Source organism: Lontra canadensis, unplaced genomic scaffold (genome assembly GCF_010015895.1).
Source record: "Lontra canadensis isolate GAN:19392208 unplaced genomic scaffold, GSC_riverotter_1.0 scaffold61, whole genome shotgun sequence".
NCBI lineage: Eukaryota > Metazoa > Chordata > Mammalia > Carnivora > Mustelidae > Lontra > Lontra canadensis.
This window is the reverse complement of record NW_022631055.1, coordinates 4112950-4137670: the sequence shown is the minus strand read 5'-3', so window position 1 is coordinate 4137670 and position 24721 is coordinate 4112950.

Sequence of the window (24721 nt, the reverse complement as noted above, 5' to 3'; positions counted from 1 at the left end):
CTGGGTACAGGAAAACATGCAGATAACTGTATATAAAAATTGGGAATGTTTCACTGAAGAAATATTAGGTATATTCTTGCTTCTTAGAACAACTTTATTGAGGTATAATTTATATGCTAGTACTCTGTCATTTTAAATATATAATTGAGTGATTTTAAAAAATATTTATATGATTGAATAGCCATTGCACAATTACAACCTTTTTTTGAAAATTTTATATCACCCTATAAAGATCTCTGTCATTTGTAATCAGTTCTGTTCCCACTTGCCAAGGACCAGCCTTGACTGAAGGAATAAACCTGAGTTCCGAGGCAGGAATGAGAAAGAAAGACACACAAAGAATGGGATCAGGAGGGTCACAGCCAATGCTGAGAGGATGTTTATTTGTTTATAGCAGTTTTATATGATTCAAGTACAATACAATCATGTGGGAGTTACTTTGATTATTGCATGGATAATTCAATGGAACGATCTGCCAGTAGATAACGGTTTTCTCATTCAGCACTGTTACACTACATTGTATCAGATCAACTAGCTTAAGGGCAGATCTGTTTTTCTAGGTCTACTTCCTGCTATGTGGTTTAGGTGCTTCTGCAAGCTGCTGTTAACAGCAGCGCTTTAAGGCTGAACTGTGGTGGGTAGGGCTGGTCTCTGACCTGGCTCTAAGACCCCAAGGACCTTGTCAGCTTGCTCTCTGGTCACACACCCACTCAAGCCCCAGACAGCCACTAATTGTCTATAAATTTGACATTTTGGGCATTTCTTACTAAAGAAACCAAACAAGATATGGTTTTTTGCATCTTTTGTATATTTTGGTGATTTGGGGTAGATTGTTGTATAGAGGACAGTTATATTAAGGTGGTTGGTAATGTGTTTTTGTCATCTCTGTCCTTGCTGCTTTTCTGTCTAGTTCTGTTAATATTGAGAATTATAGACTTCAACTATTATTGTTGAATTATACAATTATTTCAATCTTCAATTCTGTCAGCATTTGCTTGCAAATTTCGGGAAGGTATTGTTTATATGCCTATATGTTTATAAATATTACATATATTCATGATGAATTGACATTTTAGAGTTATTAGTAACTCTATTTCTAGGTAATTTTTTTTCTTAAAAACTGTTTTGTCTCTTATCAGTGTAGTCTCTTAAGTTCTCCTTCGGTTATAGCTTGCATAGTATTTCTCATATTTTTCCTTTCAACCTACATGCATCCTATTTGAAGCATATCTCTTTATCTGTATGGCTAACATTTTTTTAAACAAATCTGACAATATATAATTTTGGAATAAAATATTTAGTTCACTTACATTCACCTTAATTATGTAAGTGACTTTTGCTAAAAGAAGAAAACCCTGTTATACCAAGGATGTGTTTAGTGCCAAAGGTGGGTGTTAAATGTCATTTTCTGTGAATTTTACTATACTAACTACATTCCAAATTACAATCACGTCTTTGTGATTACTGGACTTTTGCCCCTATATAAATAACTTCATACATTGTATAACAGGCCAAATTTTATATATATATATATATATATATATTTATATTTATATTTATATTTATATATATATATATATTTTTTCCCCCCAAGTTGTATTTTTAATTCCAACTCAGGCTATACTTAATGCCTTTGGGTTTCCATGGATTTCAGGATAACATGCAGATTCTTTAAAATGGATTGTATGTCTCTGTATGATCTGACAGTTGCTTACCTCTATAATCCTACCATGTTATGCTCTTTTTGAAGTACATTTTAGTAGCACAGGCCTCCTTTTCTATTCTTCAAATATCAAATCCTTTTTTATCACAAACACTATGTATTTACCTGGAATGTCCTGCTTCTAGCTTTGCAAATACTTGTTGATTGTATCATTCACAGCTTAATTAAACTGTTGCATCTTCAAACTACTCATTCTAAAGTCACTCATTTTCAGATATCAACATTCTATCTCATTCCCCTGTTTAGTTTCTTTAATGAATTTTGCGTACTTAACTTAAAAGTCAACATACTTATTATAATATTTCTTTCCTAGATGACAAGATCCATGAAAAGTAGGAACCTAAGCCTCTTATTTCCAGCTGTATCCCCAGATCTTATAATATTTCTTACAGCATAATAGGTAATTGATATATATTTGAATTAATATACTTTACTATCAAGTTTTAATGTTTAAATTGAGGAAATAACCTGGTTGAGAATGAGAATATACTTGTGTCAGTAGTCGTTTATTTACTCACACCTTTAGTCAAGAAATATTTATTAAACATTAGGTCCAAGCACTATGTAGTTTCCAAGAGGGTAACAAATAATAAAAAGGCTTAATCCAGGCACCTGGGTGGCTCAGTGGGTTAAGCCTGTGCCCTCGGCTCAGGTCATGATCCCAGGGTCCTGGGATCGAGCCCCGCATCGGGCTCTCTGCTCAGCAGGGAGCCTGCTTCCTCCTCTCTCTCTGCCTACCTGTGACCTTTGTCTGTCAAATAAATAAATAAAAACTTAAAAAAAAAAAAAGCCTTAATTCCAGGCCTCATAGATTTGGTTTGTTAATAATTACAATACAGTGTGAGAAATAAATCCTCTTTTAGAAAGTCCAGAACAACATATAGAAGGGTCAGTTATAAAGCATGTCTGAGAGTCTCCTCATCTTGGATGATCCCCGAGAACCCCATTTTGAATATTAGGACAAGGACCTTCATTTTTTTTCTCTTCAGCTCTATTATGTTTCTCAATAAAGAGTATTTACTTTCTTATATTTCAAAAGGAAATATATGTATCCTTAGCATATGATGGCAGTTGAGCCAAGGGAATAGATGAGATCATTCAAGAGTGTTATAATTTAAAAAATGATTTTAAAATAATAATTTTATTAGTTTTATTGAATATGGACAGATTCCCCAAGGCAAAACAGTTGGGGTAATTTCCAAACCCACTGGCTTCATGAATAGAAAAGGACATATATAGCTAGATCTGCTATAATAGGAGTGTGTAGCCTTTCTGAACCTCAGACTAAAAGAAAACAACGCCCACCCAAAGAATCATTGTATTAAGTTAAAAAAAAAAAAAACACTAGTTAACAGGGAAACTGGAATATATTAAGCTCTCAAAGAATTATGTTTTTAAATTAATTTTCAACTAACACTGTCAAACCATTTTAAATGTGATTCCAGAACTTATAATAAATATTCAACAATGTTCCCATGCCCATTATGTGCAAAGCAAAGTTCACATACAAACATTCAAATTTCTTTACAATATGGACAGAGATCTCTTTTCTAAGTTCTTTATTTTTAGTATGTTTCCAATCTCCTTATGATTTTTGCTTGTGCCAGGCCTTTCTAAAGTATACCTTGCTATTTTTGCCTGGAAAAAAAATTTTTTTTTTCACCTGATTCCTTGCAGCAGTATTCCTGAACTCTGTAGCTACAGGATATGTCATCTAAATCTCTGTGCCATCTGTTATTTTAATTATTTCCTCTGTTGTTGTTTGTTAGATTTCTCACTAAAATGGACTAAACAAATTGAAAGTGGGAAATCATTTATGAGATCTCACGTATTTATCTGTAGCACCTAGCGAAGTGCCTGTTGCGGAGATGACTCTCTTCTTTCTATCCCTCCTTCCACCACATACACATGCACACAAAGACACACACATATGTTTAAAGATAGCTTTTCTAGTTCACTTAGTATCTCTAAATTATTTTGCCCCATTAGTTAACATCCATTCTACAGAATCATAGAAAGAGAAACATCAGAGCTAGAAAGAATATCAAGGATTCATTTGCTCTAGAGGTGTTCAGAAATATCAGTGTGGAATTTGAATATGCACTTAATCTGGTTCCAGCCACACAGGTTCTAATTCAGTAGGTTTGTGGTAAAGGTCCAGCATTTGCATTCGGTTTAATTTCAAAAAGTGAGGCTGATGTACACTTCTTATTGGGAAATTTTGACCATCTCCTTCCCATCCTTCTTACAAATGCAACTGACATCCTAAGAAGTAACCTTTCTTAGGTCACAGAAGAACTTGATGACAGGTTAAGAGTATAAATGAATTGTCTTGTGACTCTGGAATGATCTTTCTTTCCCCTCTACTCATATTGGCTTCGAAGTAAGGGAAAAGAACAGTATTCTGATTTTTCCTCTTTTCTTCTTATTTTGCTACCATCTCTGTATTTTTCCACAAATACTATCTTTTAAAAAAATAGAAAGAAAAGAAAAAACCTGCAGCGTTTACTTATGAAGGCGTCAACATCATCAGGGAAGCACAATGGCTCTGTGACAAAAGTTTTCCTCAAGATGATATTCCTGATCAAACCTAAGGAACACTCAAGTTTTGGTTTTTGTTTTCATTGAGTTATGGGATTATACTGGCTTTTTTCTCAATCCTAACTGAAAAGATGGAACTAAACTAGGTGACCTCATTGTTGCACAAATAGAACACAGTATGTCTTCTTAAATAGATATTCAACCCATGGGAAAAAGAAAACATCATATTAAAATCCATAGTATAGCTGGAATGAGTCCAGTCTCATTAGATATAGCCATCTTTGATAGATTTTCCTCATTTGCTAAGATTATTGAATATGTAAATTATTCCATAAAACTATTTTAACAGAATCAGGGTAATATCTGCTTAATTAATAATGATTATAATACATTTTAGACATAGACTATGTAATGTTCTTAAAAAACATTTGTGAAATGTTTCTTTTATTTTGAAATGGCTGATCATATGAAATATCTAATTCTACCAATGTCGTCTTCAGATTTCTGAAAGTGAATATTGTCAGTGTAGTTTTGGCAGGCTCAGACATCTACAAACCAGATCTGGGCACCTCTGGAGGTACCTTAAATATAGTGGTAGGTAGGCACAGTTTATTATATACAATCGCAACATTTTCAAGGAAATCACACTTCTCATATAAAGTTAACAATACCTGGAAGGAGAAAAATCCACAATAGAAAAGTTGCAAGAAAATATTTATAAACCTTCATTTCAAAGCTTAAATTCACCATGAGTCTTTAAAAATTTTATACAAAAATAGAAAGAAGTATTAATTTCATTATTACTAAATTATTATTAAACATGGGGCAATCAATGATTTAAATCAAGCTGAGCTAATTGAGAGTGAATTATCATCATCCACTGTGAGAATATTGCTCATAAATTACCTCTGAAGTCCAAAGGATTATTATGCATTTATTCTTATAAATTATGGCTCCATGGTAAACTGGACGAGATTTTAATATTTTAGCATTCATTAAGTTGTGAAGGCTTAGAGCCAGCATAGTGATCAGCAAGCCTGGTTTGTCCTCTAATGAGAATAATTCTGTTATAGTTAATTACCATAATTATCATAAATTTATATAAATTCAGATTAACCTATAGAATTAACATTAATATTTGTATTTTGCATATTTTATTTGGGAATTGAAGAATATAGGTTTAGTTTCTACTATTAAAACTTAATATAAGAAGTTTAACATATTTTTATGTTTTTATTTTAACACTTTAACATATTCAGTGTGAGTAATCATTTTATTTTGCTGTAGCATTCAAAATATACAATCAAAAGGTAATTTACATAAGCTTATAGAAGCTTATCTGAACTCTCCCTTAGTCTGTGTCATTATGTGCTCATTCATATTTTCAGGCCTGTAGCCACTGACGGATTGTGCTGAGTGATTGAAGCATCTGGGAAGAGGGCAGCCTTCCTGAAAGTACACAGACTTCATAAGGGTGGAAAAGAACTCTAAATAAAAATCAGGGTATTACTGTCCAAAAACAAAAGAAAATGGATAATTGACATTCTAAAATACAAATATCTACCACAATAATAGAGATAAAAAAAAAAAAATAGATGGCAAAGTCAAGTTGGGTCCAAAACAATCCTAGTGAAGCATCTCAGAAAATGAATCAGACTCGTTTTGAATATTAATAAACTACATGTAGCACATTCCATGATGTGAGTTGAGTTTTTTCCCAGTATTCTTTTTTTTTTTTTTTTTTTTGGTTATATAAATACATAGATTTGGGGGGGCATTCAACTGCTGTTATCACTGGCCACTTTGGTGGTTTTATAATGTCAGTATGTAAGCATCTATATATTAATATACCAGCTTACTAAAGTATTAAAAGACCTAATGATTCTTGATGATATTGCTGTGAATAAATAGATTACTAAACTTGTTAAATTCTATAAACTTGGGGCCGAAAATAAAATACCCCTAGAAGCACACTTTTAATTTTTAGCAAATACCAAGATTACTCTGAGAACTAAAAAGTTACAAATCTAGTATAAACAACTTGATATGGAAAAGGCTTTCTTTAAGTAGACTATAGCTCTCTGAGGTACCTGAAAATAAGAAATGTAATAATAAATATTTTTGAAAATAAATCAGTCTAAAATAATTATAAACATTAATATTTTGTGTACTTTTATTTTTTATCTCAAATGTATATATTTTCCACTCTTACACTAAGACCAGCCCAATTGTTTCAAACACTGAAAATAGTTGTCTACTTCTGCTTGACAGTAAAAAACTATTATTTCTGCTTCTGTTGAGTGTAGCATAAAGTACAACTGTTTAACTACATAACAGGTTTCTGTCAGAAAGTAATCAAGCAGGCCAGATTATGGCAGAGAGTTTTTTTAAAAAGAACAGCTAGTCTATTTTTCTAATTTACATCAGCCTTGTATTTTTACTATACTAGATTTTTTCTCACAATAATTATAAAATATATGATCTAGACAATAGAAATTGCTACAATGAGAAAGTTGCCTAAAATCTCAAGTTAGATGATAATTGCATTCCAGAACTTTTTATATATGTTCTGATTCATTAGCTGGTCCCCCATATCCTCATTAATATGATCTGGGAAACTTGGATTTTGTTTTGTTCTGTTTTGTTTTCTTACTGAAGTAAAGATAGAGTGAAGAATTGTAATTTATTCTACAAGTCATTCATTTACTTACTTAACAAGTTTGTTGATCACTTACAATTTTCTATGTATTACCAAACCAATGGATGAAGAAGACTGACATTGTTTTCTTTACTCAGAGAAAGCCTAATCTAGGAGGGATTATTTGTAATCAATTATTTTTTATAATTATTTGTTTAAAATATGTATATTGTAAAATTTATATGCACATTATATATAGTTTTATATATAATATACAGTATCATATAGAGAGAAGTAAATATTAAGCTTTCAATTGTGGGATACCAATAGTGAATAGGCATTATTTATATGGAGAGAAATGGGGAGAGTATGTATCCCACAGAGTGTCAATCATGAGACTGGAGGGACCTTACCATTTTTTAAGATCTGACTGATGGCCAATATGTCAAAGGAACAAAGAGAATGAAGAATATCCTGTGTGCGAAGGTGGCAGTGGTTGGAGAGGATAGAATTTGGCTATCATGCTAAGGATTTGGCACATTATTCTAGCAGGAGAAAGTAATTAAAAAGTTATAAGCAAAGTGGCACCATGATATATTTTGCACTTTATATGTAATCCTTTTTATACAGTACTATCAAATTCTTGGAAAGAGCCACACAGGAGTAGGAAGAAGAGAAAACTGAAGTAGATCATATGGGATGTGTTGGTGGCTTAGACTGTGGTAGAGACAGTGGAACTAAAGAGCATGTAGCATGCTTTGGAATATTAATAGTATACAAAATGGATGAAATTTAGTGACCTTTTACTTAATTCTTATAAAAACCCAGTGTGACAAATATAAGAGCTTATGGAATTTGTCCCAGTTCCTTCAGTATGTCTCAGAGTAAAAATTAAAACCCAAGTACTTGAGTTCAAACTTAAGGGGTATATATATGTGTGCACATGCCCCAAATGTGGTATACAGGACTTGAGAAATTTAAAATATATACCAGATTCAGTACCATGAAAGTTACTGGCCTTTGGGAATGTATTGTTTTGTTTTGCCTACTGATGTATATAGGTTAATATGTATGCACAAGAGTCAGTCTTTTTGGGTTTGATTCCTAGCTTTGTCACCTACAGCTATTTGACCTAAGGGATATAATTTAACATCTTTGTGACTTCATCTGTAAAATGGTATAATAATAATGCCTCAATCATTGGGAAGCTGGAAGTATTAAGTAAGTTAGTAATTTGTGGTCGATCTGGTTCAGTATCTATTGCTCTGATAATGGTAATTATGGTGATGATGATGATGAATGACAAGCTATATTTTATAGGTTTGATGAGTCAAAGGGAGGTGAATAAGTGAAGATAATAAGTATAGGTAAGTCTTTTGAAATGTAAAGTAAGGCATAAGATAGGGCTCTGTGCAGTAAAGAATTTTAATCTTCCCCAAAGAGAGATCTGATCTTTGTCCTCGTCTTCTTAGAGATACCTGTATTTGCCTGGGAATATTGTAGTAGCCACCTAGTAACAATGTGATTTAGGATGAAGGTTGACCACACCTGATAGTCTTAGGGTGGGCCTGGCCAAGTCAGAAAAACTAACCCTGTGATTTAGGGTGGGGACTTTAAGGCACGTTATCAGTTGATCTGAAGTTTAGCCAAGGAAGTAATTAATTATTCATATGGAACACAGCTTCAATAAAAACTCTGGACATTGATGCTTATAAGAACTTGCTATGATTGATAATATTTTATGCATACTGTCACACATTAATTCCAGGAGGTGGAAGCTTTTAAACTGAGTGTGATTTTGGTCTTCTCCCCTCCCCCCTACCAGGTTTGCAGTTGTCAGAAGTGAGGGTGTTTTTCTGTGGACTCTTCCTTTCAACCTTGTAATTGGACCTTAACCTGTTGAAAATTGTGTCCAAAGCCTTCTGTGAGTGTGCCTACAAACTCCAGTTTGACTTACTTGAGATAAGCTCTAACTAAAGGAAATTTGTGGTTTAGGAATGTACTTTAATTATGTTAATGAAAGTACTCAACAGTTATTTAAAAGGTAAAACACTTAAATACTACAGGAAAAAAAAAAAAAAAAACAGAAAAGAAAAAGAAACATGAACCCCAAACGGGGTACTGAGAGATAGCAGCAGTTATGACGTGTGGCATATCTGATTTCAGAAATCTATCAATGTCCTTGCTTTATCAGTGTACTGATACAGCTAGAAAAATGAATGGGGAGAGATTGTTTTTATTTAGATCATTCTGTATATGTAGTCTAAGGGTGTAATATATTAAGTAAATATTGTCTTGAATTTAAAGAAACAAAAGTAAACTAAAAGAATTGGTGAATTGCAAACAATTTAATAGTAAATCATCTTTTTATTTTCCCCTCAAGAAAGAACTCACTAAATTTAGGAAAAATTATGAGGACAATTAAGGACTGGAGTATTTAATAGAGTTTTAATATAGTTAGTATTGATAGATGTTCTACTTTGAATGACAAAGAGATCCCAAACATCCTGCCCTCACATCTAGATTATGTGTGCTTACATTATTTTCCTTTTACAGGTATTCTATTGTGCAACCACAATTTTCTAAATTGCTGAACTCACTTCCAAACCTAAGTGATTTTGCCTCTTAAGATCATTCATTTACAATGGCTTTTTCATTTCTAAATTCCTTACTTGTTTCACTTCTTGGTTGGGTGAATTTATCATTGATTTTTTTCAGTAAAATCTAATAAAGGCAACGTTCTCTGAGAATATCTTTCTACCCATTTGATTCACGACTTGCCAGTATAATAACATCTGATCATAATTTATGTTTCCACAACTTTGGTGATAACATTTTTATCTATCCTTGCATGTTGTTGTATTAAGAGACCAGTCTTATTTTCTCCTCTTATTTAGAAACTTGTTTGATAGACAAACAGGTATTTTTTTTAAAAGAGCAAATTTACTCACTACGAAGAGAACAGTATTAGGTAATTTTCAGGCTCTAAAAAATGTAGTTGAACTCAATACTCCTAGTCCACCTCTAGCTACTGATTTTCAAAATAACGAATATCAGAATGAAAGTAAAACAAGTCTACTAAAAGAAAAATTAAAATTTATTTGCAATACAAATTAGAAATGACAGCTGCAGAGAGCTCAAGGGTTTTCCATTTTTCCACTTATTCAGCTGTGTCAGCAATCAAGTATAGAGTTGGGTAATTTCAAGTCTAAGGTGTGTGTCAGCCAGGGTGTTGCACAGGTCTCAAAGCTGAGGAAGATTTGCATGGGAAAAGATTAACAGAAAATTCTGAAACATGAAATGCTTTGACTCTACTTTCCTTTCAAACAGTCTTAAAATTATGATGTAGGAAAGACATGGTTTGAAGCCGATGGCCGAGAAAGAATTCTTGAGACATCTATGGTGCAAAAAGGTGATTTTATGAAAGCACAGGGACAGGACCCGAGGGCAGAAAGAGCTGCAATGAGGTCATGAGGAGTGGCCCATTAAATACTTTTAAGTTGGGAGGGGGTTAGGGATAGTGTAGGTCTCTAAGGAATTTTGGAGGCAAGGTTACCAGGATTTTGAGGAGGCTAGCTATTGTTGGGAAGATCGTTTATTACCATCTAATAAAATCTTAGTCATGAGACCCCCTCAGATGTATATCTGTTGGTCATATGCTTGTGGGATGATATTGCCAATATGTATCTTAGGAGGTTTAGAGATAAAAGAAGTTTCCAAAGGAATTTTTATATGGTAAAGTAAATTTACAGGATCCTGGGGAAGGTGAGGCTCAGACTAGGATTACCTTTTGCCTTTAGCAAAGTATTAACATCTAGTCAGTTGAGTCCCTAGACAATGTCACTCTGCCTGTTTCAAGGACATGTCAATGGGCTGTAGATAGTAAGGAAACTTAATAATTTTTCTTCTGCCTTTGTTTCCTACATCAATTTCAGTTACTTAAAATAACCTCATAGTCATTATATCTCAGAAAAGAAACTTTAAAGGAATCACAGTTATGGCTAATAAAACAAAAACCAAAGAAAGACATGAAGGCACGTCTTAACATGCCTTAATAAACCACAATCAAGAGTTAGATGTCTTACCTTTAATTTCCAGATCTATTAATAAATAGCCCTGCTAATTTAGGTCACTTAAATCTTTTCTCTACTGCTCAGTTTCTTATTTACAACACAACAGATTCAGTGTTTTTTGAATTGCATTCTACTTACAGTTAAGTGTTTTGCTGACTCAGTCTGAGTGCTAGGGTAGGCAAAAGTGAGTAATAAGAAGCTGAATAAATAGGGATTCAATAAGCCTCTCCACTTTTATCTCTTTTGTAGTTTGATTCCGGCTTATTATTTTATTTGAGGGGAAATAAGTTCTGATAATAAAAATGAAAGGTGAAATTCATTTTAGCTTTATAATTCAGTTATGTAAGATTTTTCCTTGCAATATATGATACAGTGTTGCCAGAGAAAAGATACAAAATACTAGCTATTTATTTTCAAATGATCAGTCATCCATAATAAATTTTCTTTTACACCCTTCATGCTTTTTACTTTTGCTAGTCTCAAATCCATTATTCTTTAATAGTATGATATTTTCAGATTTCATAATCAGATTTCTATTAATAGTGTAGTGGTCTCAGTGAGAAAGCCTTCAAGTCGAAGCATTACAGCTGCATTTTATGTTAGTAAATGCATGAACATAATTGGTGAAAGTATTGAGGTCAGTCACTGAGTCAAGAAGTAAGATGGAGAGAGGTCATGTACTCATGTCCACTGGGTACACATGATAATATGATGCAAATAATAAGAATCAATAGTACATTCCTGAGCTAAAACTTGAGCTGAGAGTTATGTGAGTAAAGAACACAGTGTTGAAAAATACTGTACTGACTCCTTTACTTCTCAATTATAACATTTCTATATTATTAATAGTAAAAACTAATTATTTGTTTTATGTGCTAAAGGACCAAGAGGTTGGGAAATTAAACTTTATTAGTTCAAAATAAGAATATTAATGTTAATTAGATTACCAAAATATAACCAGGAGATGTACTAGAAGTATTTCAATAGCTAAAAAGTTTAATAATTCATTTTTAAGCTTAAGATTACAGAAAAGCTCTTCTCAGGTTGTGAGTGATTGCAGCGATGGTCCCAATGTTTTATTTATCCATCTTGTATCCATCATTTTTACCATGTAACCTCATACTCTTTTACCACTGAGATCAGAGTGACCTACTACATCAATTGACACTGAGTTCAACCATGTGATTTGCTTTTTAGAATGGTATATTGCCTTGTGCACTGAATTTTGCTCTCTTGAACCTTTGCCATCATCAGAAAAGCATGCCCAGACTTATCTTCTGAAAGATGAAAGACACATGGAGCACAGCCAAATCACCAAAGTGCTCCCAGCCAAGACCAACCTAAATCAGCCAACATCTAGCTGTTGTGAGTGAACACACAACATAAGAGACCACAGTATTTGAGTGAGCTCAGCCAACACCAGAAACACTGATTAGCTGATCACAGCTTAGATTGTAAGCATTCAGACTAGTGGGATAAATAAATATTGAATATACTAAGCCACTGATTTGGGGGAATAGATAATTGGTACAGAAGTCCTAATGTTTAATTATAAGCCTATGCACAGGGTGAGATTTATTTATTTTCTAAAATCTTGTATCTATATCTTATGATGTGATTATAATATTTGCTTTAGAACTCAGAGAAAGATTATAATTTAAAACATGAAATCAGTATTCCCTTGAAATAAAAGACACTCAAAATATATACTTAAGAGTATTTCTTGTACTGATACCAAAGGCAATTTAATTTTTTAAGGCCATATATTACATTATGGTGAGAATGGAGTCTAGGAATCTAACAACCTTTCTCGATTGTCATAAAAATTATAATAAATAATTTGTATGAAAATTATATATCTATATATATATATATATACACATATTATATGTGTGTGTGTGTGTGTGAATGACATCAACAAGATGGTGAATTAAGAAGTGCCAGGTCTTTATTCTCCACAGAAATATCAAATAAACAAGTACAGATAATTTTATAGATCTCTGAAAAACAATCAAAGATTACAACAATTAAGCAAATGCTTAATCAAGAAGAAGCCATATTCAAATGGTAGGAAATTTCATAACAGTTTTATCTACACTTTGCACTACCCCTTCCAGAGTGTGACATGGAGTGGTCTGGTTGAAATAACTTAATTCCCAGTTACCTCCTGCAAGAAGGAAGGAACAGAATGGAACTTGTTTAAAATCTCTAGATGTCTGTGGAATTCCCTGGGGGCTGTTTTATTGTGTGTTTGTTTCACTTGACAAGAGCTTAGTCAATGAATAGAAGTATAGTTTGGATTGCAAGCTGGGAACTGCAGAAGGTGTTACTGGGCACTGAGATGTTTGAAAATGGTAGGGGGGGCAGCAGAGCCATGGATACATTGTGGGAGGTAGGCAAGAGATTATGGGAAGAGGAATACAATAGAGCATTTAAGTTCATGAGAAGTTAGGGTGAGAGTCTTTAGGAAATTAAGATATTTAGAGGCATCTGGGTGGCTCAGTTAGTTAAGCATCTGCCTTCAGCTCAGGTTGGGATCCCAAGGTCTTGGGTTCAAACCCTGCATTGGGCTCCCTGCTTAACAGAAAGTCTGCTTCTCCTTCTCCCTTTATTGCTCCCCCTGCTTGTGCTCTCTCTCTCCCTCTTTCTTTCTGTCAGATAAGTAAATAAAATCTTAAAAATAAATAAAAAAGTAAATTAAGACATTTAAAATCAGCTGAAGAAATTTAAACTGAATGGATAAATAAATATATAAAGCACACACTCAGGCCTAAACAAGACCCATACCCACAAGACCTGAGAAGTCCTTACACCTTTACTCCAGACTGATCTCTAGGCTCAGGAGTTTGCTAATCATGAAGGTCTTCTATACCAGTCTTCAAAAACTAGGAGAGGTGATCCATTTTTCAAATGTCTGATTTTCAACAGAAGACCACAGGTATACAAAGAAAGTGTTCATTCAAAGCAACTAAATCTCCAGAAGCAGTCCCTGAAGAAACACGTCTCATAGTTACTAGAAAAAGACTTAAAAATAGCTATCTTTTATTATGGTCAGAGAGCTGAAAGAAACATGAAAACTAAAGAAATTCCTGAAAACAATACATGTACAAAATGAGAATATCAAGGAAGATATAACAAAAAATAAATTTCAGCAGAAATGCCAGAGCTGAAAAATACAGTAATTGAAAAATTTACTAGAGGGACTCAACAGAAGACATATGCCACAAAAAAAAACAAAACAAAACAAACAAACAAAAAAAACAAAAAAAAAAACCCAGAAACAACAAAAAACGGGGGGAGAACATAAAGGGATGCAGGAAAGGAAGAAATGGGGTATAAAAATGTTTTAATATGTACAGAAAACAAGAAAATGTCAAGATATGTACTTCCCTATTACTATTTACTCTAAATGTATATGGATTAAATTTCCCAAAGAAATCTCATAGATTGGCAAAATAGATAAAAAAAGGATTCAACTATGTAGCAATTATAAGAAATTCATTTTGTAACTATGGAGACATGTAGAATGAAAATGAAAGGATGAAAAAAATATTTCATGCAAATAGTATCCAAAAGAGAGGAGTGGCTATACTAGTAACGGAAAATAGACTGTAAGCCAAATACTGTTACAAGACACAAAGAAGGACACTATATAAAGATATAAGAACCAATTCACCAAGAAGATATAAAAGTTATAAACATATATGCACCAACAAACAATAAAGCTCCAAGACCTATAAAGCAAATAATGACAAAATTGAGGAAGAATAGGTAATTCTACAATACTAGTACTACAATAGATAATTCTACAGTACTTCAATTTCAATAATGGTAGAACAACCAGAAAGAAGATTAATAATGAAATAAAGGACTTGAACAACACTACAAACCAGTTGGACCTAAAGGCATGTATAGAACATACTACCAAGTGAATTTTTCTTAAGTGCATATGGAACATCTCCAGGATAGAACACATATTAGGCAACAAAACCAATATTAATAAATTTCAAAAGACTTATCTCATACAAAATATCTCTTTAGGATTACAATGGAATGTGAGTAGAAATTGATGGCAAAAGGAAAACTGGAAAATTCACAAATACTTACAAATTAAACAGCACATTTCTGAATAACTAATGGATAAAGAAGACATCAGCAGGGAAATTTAAAAAATACTTTGCAACAATTGGAAATGAAAACACAAAATACCAGCTTTAAAAATTGAAGAAGAAGGAACACTTAAAAACATTCTCTGAGGCCAGCATTACTCTGTTGCAAAAGCCAAAAACAGTGAAGGAAAAAACTACTAATATCCCTGATTAACATTGATGAAAATTTTCAACAACTTACTATCAAATCAAATTGAACAGCATATTAAAAGTATTATACATCATGGCCAAATGGGATTTACTCCTGAAATGCAAAAATGATTCAACCAAACATTGCTGAAAGAAATTAAAGAAGGTAATAGTAAATAGAAAGATATCTGATATACATTGATTGGAAGACATAATATGTTAAGATGTGAGACTATCCAAAGTGATCTACAGACTCAATGACATCTCTATCAAAATCCCTATGAAATCTTTTGCAGGAAAAAAAAAATTCTAAAATTCATATGGTATCAAATAACTAAAACAATCATGGAAATGAACAACAAAAGTGGAGGTATCACACTTCATGTTTTCTATGCTTACTACAAAGCTGTGATAATCAAAAGAGTGTGGTATTCAAGAAACAGACTCTTGGGGCACCTGGGTGGCTTGGTCCATTAAGCATCTGCCTTCAGGTAGAGTCATGATTCCAGGACCCTGGGATGGAGCTCCTCATTGGACTCCTTGCTCAGTGGGGAGCCTGTTTCTCTCCCTCCTTCTGCCTGCCACTCTCCCTACTTGTGCTGTCTCTATCTTTCTCTCTCTCTCTTGCTATCTCTCTCTCTGTGTCAAATAAATAAATAAAATCTTAAAAAAAAAGAAAGAAACAGACTTTTTTTTAAATTAACATATAATGTATTATTTGTTTCAGGGATACAGGTCTGTGATTCTTCAGTCTTACCCAATTCACAGCACTCCCCATAACACATACCCTCTCCAATGTCCATCACCCCTCACCCCATCCCTCTTACCCCCTCCCCTCCAGCAACCCTCAGTTTGTTTCCTGAGATTGAGTCTCTTATGATTTATTTCCCTTTCTGGTTTTATCTTGTTTTGTTTTTCCCTCCTTTCCCCTATGATCTTCTGTCTTGTTTCTCAAATTCCTCATATCAGTGATATCACATAATTGTCTCTCTGATCAACTTATTTAGCTTAACATAATACCCTTTAGTTCCATCCACATCGTTGCAAATGGCAAGCTTTCGGGGGGTTTTGATGGCTGCATAATATTCCATTGTATATATATACCACATCTTCTTTATCCATTCATCTGTTGATGGACCTCTAGGCTCTTTCCATAGTTTGGCTATTGTGGATATTGCTGCTCAAAAGATCGGGGTGCACATGCCCCTTTGGATCACTACATTTTTATCTTTGAGGTAGATACCCAGTGGCAATTGCTGGATCTTAGGGAAGCTCTATTTTCAACTTCTTGAGGAACTTCCATGCTGTTTTCCAGAGTGGCTGCACCAGCTTGCATTCCCATGAACAGTGTAAGAAGGTTCCCCTTTCTCTGCATCTTTAGCAATACCTGTCATTTCTTGACTTGTTAATTTTAGCCATCTGACTGGTGTGAGGTGATATCTCATTGTGGTTTTGATTCGTATTTCACTGATGCCAGGTGGTGCTGAGCACTTTCTCATGTGTCTGCTGGCCATTTGGATGTCTTCTTTGCAGAAATGTCTGGTCCTGTCTTCTGGGCATTGGATTATTTGTTCTTTGGGTATTGAGTTTGATAAGTTCTTTATAGATTTCAGATACTAGTCCTTTATCTGATATATCATTTGCAAATATCTTATCCCATTCTGTCAGTTCTCTTTGGTTTTGTTGACTATTTCCTTTGCTGTGCAAAAGCTTTTGATCTTGATAAAGTCCCAATAGTTCATTTTTGTCTTTGTTTCCCTTGCCTTTGGTGATGAAGAAACAGACGTTTCACTGTATAAACTGATGGTTACCAGAGGGGATGTGGGTGAGGGATGGGTTAAATAGGTGATGGAGATTAAGGATTGCACTTATAATAAGCACCCAGTGCTGTATGGAAGTGTTGAGTCAATTTATTGTACATCTGAAACTAATATTATGCTGTATGTAAAAATAAATGTGTGTGTGTGTGTGTGTGCACGCACGCATCAATTTGAGAAATAGTATAGATAAGAGAAGAATGAAAAATACTTAAAACTTTCAGGTTATAGGGGCACCTGGGTGGCTCAGTGGGTTAAGCCTCTGCCTTTGACTCAGGTCATGATCCCAGGGTCCTGGGATCGAGCCCCGCATCAGGCTATCTGCTCAGCAGGAAGCCTGCTTCCTCCTCTCTCTCTGCCTGCCTCTCTGCCTACTTGTGATCTCTGTCTGTCAAATAAATAAATAAATAAAATCTTAAAAAAAAAAAAAAACTTTCAGGTTATAGGTTCTGCTTCTTTTCTTTTGAGGCTTACAGAATAAAAAAATCCCAAAATTATTTTATTTTCCTCACTACTTTTAGTATGTTTTACTGTTGCTAGTTTACTAGCTACCCTCCAACCCCAGCTAGTATAGACATAGTCACAGATGCACACACATACACACACACAAATGCCAATTTAGAGAGGGAAGGGAAGATTACAGGAGGGGGAAATTGGAGGGGGAGATGAACCATGAAAGACTGAGGGTTTCAGAAGGGAAGGGGTGGGATGATGGGTTGGCCCAGTGATGGTTATTAAGGAGCGCATGTATTGCCATGAGCACTGGATATTATATTCAAACAATGAATCATGGAACACTACATTTTTTTAAAAATGCCAATTTAGGAATTGTTCAAACCAGAGTTAAATCTTAGTGTTATATCTGTATTGTGTGCATATGTGTATGGATATATACTTCCAAAAATATCATGTGTGGGTAGAGTTTGCAAACGGGATTGAAGATATAGGATAAAATGAAATGTTTCCCTTTAAGGTTCAAATATTTCTCTATTTTTATAAAGGATAATACTAAAAATAATATAAAAGAAATCTAGTCTCACCCGAAGATGGAGAGAAATTAAGAGGAGTAAAAATGAGCCCCAAATTGTCTTTCTAAAAATGTCTCCTCTTAATGCTCTAATAGAAGTATCTAGTGACCAGTGGCCATAAAAATTTCACTAAATTGATAGTTTTTTGCAAGAACTAGTCCAGTTTAGTGAAAAGACAAAAAATAACATCCATTTATGTTAGTGAGATATGGTATTTCTAATATTTTTTCCTTTTTATATTTGGTTTACACTAGAGCAGTTTATGAGTTGTTTCAAACTTTATAGTTATGCACACCCAGTATCTCCTGGTAAATATGTGTTTACCTTGAGGGTGAAAAGCACATGAAGTTAAAATACTTCTCCCTTCTTCATGTTTTAGAAAATGAACAGACATGGAATTCTGAGACTGTGATGATTCCTTTAATAATGTTGCAGGTAGCTATCTACATGGTGACTTTGTCTCAAACTTTAACAATTTTTTTTTTCTTAGAGTATGATTTTTCATGAAGTTTCATGGAGTGTCATACGTTTTAACTTGAGACTAGTTTTGGAAGATTTAGATCTAGGAATGTGTTTCTATTAAAAATAAATATTTTCTTCCCAAACAATGGAGGGAAGGGCTAAAAAGAAATGAGCTACTAGATCATGAAAATGCATGGAGGAAATTTATATTACTATGAAATAAGCCAATCTGAAAATGCTGTAGAATGAATGAATCCAACTGTACAACATTCTTGAAAAAGCAAGATTTTGGAGACAACAAAAAATCAGTGTTTGTCAGAAGTTGGGGTCTGGGGGGAGGGATAAATAGGCAAAGCATAGAATTTTTAGGACAGTGAAAATATACCACATGGTACTGTAAGGATGGATACATTCATTATGTATCTGTCCACACTCAAACTCATAGAATGTACAACGCCAAGAGTAAACATTCAAGTAAACTATGCATTTCAGATAATATGATGTCTCAGTTTAAGTTCATCATTGTAACAAATGTACACTCTGGTGGGGGGGGGGTAGAAAATGAGGAAAGCTATGTATGTGTGGGGGCAGGTATGTTGGTATATTGAGAAATCTCCTTCCCTTCCTCTCAATTTTGCTGTGAACCTAAAACTGCTCTAAAAATAAAGTCTTCCTTTAAAAAATTAAAATAAAAAAGTTAGAGGTTAAAAAAAGCAACCAAAACAAAACAAAAGCACCTAGAGGGTTAGTGAAGTTGTGCATGCAGAATTTCTGGAAGTTCTCAGATGGATCTGATTAAAGAAATATACTTTATTTCATATAATTACAAAAGATTATTCAATGCCCTTTATAGTCAGAGCAACTAAGAGAAATTAGAATAGAATTTGAAGTCAAATAAGGGTTAATTAAGGTAGAGAAAGGGGCAAGGAGACAGAAGAAGACCAGCTTTGTGTCTGTAATTCCCTTTCAGCTTTGTTGATTTCCTCTCCGTTTTTGGAGTGACCAAGTCTTGTTGAAAAGCCTCCTTGAGAATATGGACCCAAATGGTCTAATTTGGAGGGGAAGAAACACAACTGGGTGATGGGAACACCAGAGAGAAGACAGTGAGTGCACTCCAGAACAATTTCCTTATGTTTTATTAGAGGGGGACACACTCTTCCAAGCAGCATTTTTATGGAAATATTGTTCTCCAGGCTGTGGTTTTTAAAAAGGAAAACTTTCCCCTTATAACTGAATGTCTTTGGCCACACAATTTAAAGGTACCTCTTTTTTTTTTTTTTTTTTACTAAACCTTGAACTTAGCTTCCTATTAATTCACTAATACATCAATAAACACAATTGAAAGTCATTTTAAACTTTGAAATAAAGAAGTTCTAAATATTTCTTAAAAAATAAAAATGGAGAGACCTATTAAAAGAAATCAGAAGTTTTTTTAAAGTAAGTGTTGCATTTTGTTTTGTTAAGGAAATATTTTCAGAACACTCAAGAATCAAAGGAATGGGTATACAATACTTTGCTTCTGTTTCTCTATTTCCGTATTTGTGTATGTGTGTGTATATTTGTGTGTGTGTATGTTTCTTTGTTTAGAATTTAAACCACTAAATCTGCCATTAAGTCTTATAGTCATAGATGACCATTAAATTTCTTAAACAGTCAGGGATATTAAGAACAGTAATCACATTCTTATCATGATTTGACTACCTTTTCCCTAAAATACTGCCATAGATGTCTATTGAGGAAAAGAACTTCCAAAAATATATACTGAGCCAAACTCCCTATAACCAGTTTCTGCTCTGATGTGCTGAATGGTCTATGCAGTACCAAAAACTCAGGAGCACCCAAAGTATTTAACTTGGTCTCAACTAGCAGACCCCAGGAGAAACTGACTGTCCACACACATAAAAAACCCACACATGATATAATTTTCTAGGTTATGTAAACAAGATTAATTAGAGTAAATTATTTGTTTACAATCTAACTTATTCCCTACATGATTTGAGATACATAGTCTATACCCTAATAATTTATTCTTATGTCATTGAATAAGGTGAGGTAAAGAAAAGCTTATTACAAGAGAAATGTGATATAGCCAAGACTTAATATTCAAAATACATATACCATGGCTTAAACAAATATTGTTAGAATATAGAGTTTAGGCCTGGAAGGAAGTCTATATTGCTGAATTACTGACTGCAAGAAGAGGCAGGTTCCTCTACAAATGTTAAGGTTTGGGTTTTATGCTCAAAGCAACGTGACTACATTGATAAAATTAGCATGAGAGGGATAAAATTAGATATAAGTTTAAAAATTTCTCTGCACACGATCTGAGTAAAGATTAAAGAGACTAAAGTTTGAAAGGAAGTAATTGAGGTCAGAGAACATGGGGAGGTCCTACTACTTTTAGCAGAAAAGCAATGTGGATTTGTTATTGATTGGTTGGGAGGGGAGAGTGAGACATTGGGTCTAAATCACAGCTTTATTTTTTTGCTTTATACATATTGTATATGTATTTGTGTAAAGAAAGTATGCAACTAGCGGGTTAAAAATTAAGTGGGAAACAAATTTAAGCATGTGTTTCTGTTAATAAGAAATGTAAATATTTTTTTTCCCTTTTTGACCTTATATAAACTCTCCAGCTGTTAAGTCCCTTAAGCTTGGAAAGGATGAACCTTGAAAGCATCTATCCTCTGCCTCTCTCCACCCCCAATCTTACTCCTCATTCCTACTTACTCTCAGAGCCTAGGCAAACACGTAAAGAACAACACCACTCTCAGAAGTTGGCCTTTGCCCTTGAAATCATAAGCATCCAACAATACTTCATTCATTAAGGCCATGGACTCATTCAACAATAATCTTTTGAATGTTCCTATGTACCAGGCACAGTTCTAAGAACTAGAGTAAAGCATTTAATGAAACAAAATCCTGCCCTGATTGTGTTTGTATATTCTATAGGAAGGAGAAAAATATCCTAAAGAGGCAAAATACATAATGTGTTAGGAACATTTTTAATATTAAGGAGAATAATAATATAGTGAAAAAAAAGAGGAATTTGGGGTTTATTGTTGTTTATCTTTACATAAGATGGTCAGGGAAACTAAGAAGGTGACATGTAAGATGTGAGGGAGATGAAATAAAAACCATGTTGCTCCATATGAGAGGAAGAGAGTTGAGGATGCAGCTGGGACATTGCCCATTCTCCTCAAGATCTTCCAAGTTGCTTCCCACCGCTCAGTTCTGAAATCATTCCGCACATTTTTAGGGTTTGTTAAAGGAGCATCCTACTACTAGATACCAAAATTTGTATTGTATCTACTGTTATTGGATAAATTATCCCACATATTAGTGTCATAAACCAAGATATATGAATTATCTTTTATAGTTTGTGTGGGTTCATGATTAAGAAGAAACCACTGGACAGTCAGTGTCGCAAGTTTTGTCTGAGATGGCAGACAAGATATCAGCTGGGGCTGCAGTTGGCTGGAGGTTTGACTGGCACTGGAGGATCTGATTGCAAGATGGCCAGTGTACATAGCTAGGAGCTGGTTACTGGTGGGAGATCTCAACTTCTCTCCAAAGGAACTTTTCCACAGGCCTTCTTAAGTTTCCTTCTGATATGGCAACTCATTTCCCCCACAATGAGCAAACTAAGAGAAAACAAGCAGAAGTTAGTCATTTTTGACCTAGTCTCCGAGGTCACATAGCATCACATATAACATGGTTAGTCTATTTGCTTGAACCAAGTAACTAAGCCTAAGCCACATTTAAAGTGAGGAGTAGCAAAGATTCCTAGCTCTATTTTAATACCATTGTAATGAGGGAATAACAGGTGCAAAATTTCAGGAGCAGGCAAATTAAAGCAAAGTCCTGTGACTGGCAAATTAAAAGTAACAATAATGAAGCAGGGTAGGATGATTAGATTATTTGTCAGAGAAGGTGACAAATCTCTCTTTGAAAATCTTCAACTCCCTTTGGGAAACTTAGCAGTAGTTAGAAATCAAATGAACAGTTTTGCGACTGCTCTGCTACTGTAAGAGTATACATTAGTAAAGTGCATCATAGTTTAAGATATTTTAATTTTAATTTTATCCCCTATAGTCTTATTTTCCTCATGGTTGCAGCTTTTTTTCTGTCCCATACTGCCTGTGTCAGAGATGATATACCTAATACACTACAAGTCACATTAATGTTAGTGCAATTTCAAAGAGCTTGCATGTAGCTTTGGCTGCAGTAGACATTGCCTTGTCATAAGCCTTAGTATATCTATACATAATACTGAGATTTGGGGCTAAAATATATAAAGTCAAAGACAAAGCATGTGAGAAAAGAGACTTTCCATTAACAAATGATTTGATTTTTTCTAAAGAGCAAACCATATTCCAATGATTGGAAAAAGAATATTGGCAAAGTTTTGATTGACCAGAAATGGATATGTGCCTCTATGCAGTGGTCAATAATCCCTCATGCTTTTAGTTACGTATATACCTTAAGGAGCAGAAATAATCTTTAACTGAATGGCACATGTTAAAATGTAGGCCCATGGCTTCTCCAATTTAAAAAAAATGTATAATATTTCCAGTTACTTATAAATCTGTTCTTGCAGGGATGCTTGGGGCGCTCAGTCAATGAAGCGTCTTCATTCGGCTCAGGTCATGATCCCAGCGTCCTGGGCCTGGCTCAGTGAGGCATCTGTTTCTCCCTCTCACTCTGCCTGCCGCTCCCCCTGCTTGTGCACTCTCTCTCTCTCTCTGTGTCAAATAAATAAATGAAATCTTCAAAAAATTAAAAAAAAAAAGAAATCTGTTCTTGCAAATTCTACTCTTTAGCACTTGTTATCAGACCATGTGTATACCTCATATTTTTGGCTCATATTAATATTCTCTTTATTAGAGGTCTGTAATATAAGGGAACCTTTATTTGCTTAGGATGACTTGTTGATGTCTCACAAAAACTCCATAGAAGTGTATATATAATTTATATATAAGACAACTTTAATGTCCTAGTACCTTACTTTGTGGTCGATTTCCATGAAAAGACTTGTTTTATTAAATGGTGAATTTTGACTCATGTTGAACTCATGCATTTTATTTTTGCTGTGACTTTGGTTAAAAATCAGAAATACTTTTGGGATGCCTGGGTGGCTCTGTCAGTTAAGTGTTTGACTCTTAATTTCAGCTCAGGCCACAATCTCAGGGTTGTGAGATCAAGCCCTGTGTCAGGCTCTATGTTGGACAGGGAACCTGCTTAAGATTTTCTCTCTGTCCTTCTCTGCTCCTCCCATCTCTGCTTCTGCTCTAAACAAACAAACAAACAAACAAATTATAGTAAAATACTTTTTGATGCCTGGGTAGCTCAGTCAGTTGTGTCCAACTCTTGATCTTGGCTCAGGTCTTAATCTCATGGTTGTGAGTTCAAGCCCTGAAAAAAAAAGTAAGCAATACTTTTTGTTGTCTTATGTTTTAACATTTGTAATAAGGAAGAGGACCCAAAGAATTAAAATAAAAATTTGAAAAAATATTGTGGCAGTTCATGATTTTGCACATCTGTCAACACTCGTAGACATGTACACTAAAAATGGTCACTTGTAACACATATAAATTTTGCATTAGTTAAAAATAAATAAACATAAGAAATAAATTCTAGAATAATTTAGTATATATTAAGACAAATGGCCAATTTCATGTTTAAAATATGTTTCACCATATATATGGAAGTGTGTGTGAGTTTTGTGTGTCTATTGTTTCATTAGAAAACAACAATTGGCCTCCAAATAACTTAACAATATATGGAAAGTTTTTATGGAGGCTGATCTGTACCTGTATACTCCATTACTACCAGGCTACAGTGGAGTAGTTGACTGCTTACTTTTTTCAAGTTATGTTAACTATGCCATCTGAATTGTATTCCTCCACATTTTACAAAAAGCAATTCATAAATGAACAATTGTTCTTTTAAGCTTCCACTACAAGCTCCTAAATGGAATGGACCCTGTATTTAAACCCTGATTTCCTAGGATCTGATACTATGCCTGTGAGTAGATGCTTAATACAAATTTAATAAATTAATTAATGTACAAATGAGTGGAAAGGATATAAAGTTGCAAAGAATGTTAAAAATCTCATATTTTCTCCTTTTTTCATTAAC